The sequence below is a fragment of the Sinocyclocheilus anshuiensis genome, unplaced genomic scaffold (genome assembly GCF_001515605.1).
Source record: "Sinocyclocheilus anshuiensis isolate Anshui unplaced genomic scaffold, SAMN03320099.WGS_v1.1 scaffold239, whole genome shotgun sequence".
Classification (NCBI taxonomy): Eukaryota; Metazoa; Chordata; class Actinopteri; order Cypriniformes; family Cyprinidae; genus Sinocyclocheilus; species Sinocyclocheilus anshuiensis.
Window position 1 is genome coordinate 177,649 of NW_015549568.1, and position 1,505 is coordinate 179,153.

A 1,505-nucleotide genomic window follows, 5' to 3' on the forward strand; every position below is an offset into this window, starting at 1 on the left:
TGCAGGACCGGGGAGGACGTCAGCGCCGACTTGAGGGCCTGGAAGGCGGCTTCGGTCTCAGGAGTCCAGTCTATCCTCTCCAGCTGCCCCTTCCTGGTAAGGTCTGACAGGGAGCAGGCTATAGAGGAGAAGTTAGGTATGAAACACCGGTAGTAGCCCGCCAACCCCAAAAAGGCCCGTACCTGCGTCTTGTTGGCGGGACGTGGGAACTTCTTTACCGCCTCGACCTTCTTGTCCTGGGGCATGATGAGCCCTCTTCCAATCTTGTACCCCAGGTATTTTGCTTCGGTGAGGCCGAGGTGGCACTTCTTGGGGTTGGCCGTCAGGCCAGCCCGCCGGAGCTCCGTCAACACCCTCCGTAGACGCTCCAGGTGAGTCTCCCAGCCCTCAGAGTGTATAACGACATCATCCAGGTAAGCCGCGGCGTAGGCTTGGTGGGGCCGGAGCAAGATGTCCATGCTGGCAGGTGGGACAGCTACGGCAGAACCGTTTCACTTCCGCCTCTAGTCCGGGCCAGTGGAAACGGTCCCAGATGCGTTGGACGGTATTTTCGGCCCTGAGGTGCCCCGCCATCGGGTGGCCGTGTGCCAGCTCCATGACGGTCTCCGTCTTGGTTTTCGGCACGACCAAGAGGACTTTTTCCTCCCCCCGCCTGTGGGCGACACAGTACAGCAGACCATTTAGTAGGCCGGTCTCGGGCTGGGCGGTCCCCGACGATTTCGCCGTGGCTCCCTCCGGGCGGTACGGCCTGGTGTCCTGGGGCCGAGGAGGAGCTTCTGGAACCCCGGCCAGTGGAGCAGTGGTACGGGGAGCTATCTGTCTGGGCCCAGGGGAAAGTCCGTCCTGGTGCAGAAAACACCCGGCCATCCAGGCTCGGGCCGTTGGCACTGGGGGTTCCGTGGGCATTGGCTCATCCACAAAGTCGGGGACCGCCGGTCTGCTGCCTGGTCGCGGTGCACCTTCGAGCGGACGCCGCTCCATCACCCTGCGGGGCGCCAGGCCCGCTCTCTCCCCTGCCTCGCAGGCGTTCGTTGCCGCCGCCAGCTCGACCGCCTCTACCAGGCTGTGGATGTCCTGGGGATTTCGCATACTGACCGGGCGCCTCAGCGGGCGGGGCAGGGCCCGTAGCAGCCGATAAATGAGTACTTTCTCGGAGATTACATGTGGAAGCATCTGTTGTTTCGGTTTCTTCTTCACTTGTGTTTTTTGGAAATTCTGTACAGAAGATATGTACTAGCGCCCCCTACAGTATAACAATGAAAACACGGATTCTAGTAACACAAGTATCGCTCAAATATATCTCAAATATATTTAGACTTTTTCTAAGTATAAGTCAAGTATACATAAATGTAATTTTAAGTATATTTCTGAGAAGTACATAAAGCCCATTTCTGAGAAGTACATAAAAAGTAGACTAAAAGTATACTTTCCATTTTTTAGTTTAAAAGAAGTATACTAATAGCACACTTGAATAAACTTCTTTTTCATAAGGGTAGTCACACTGT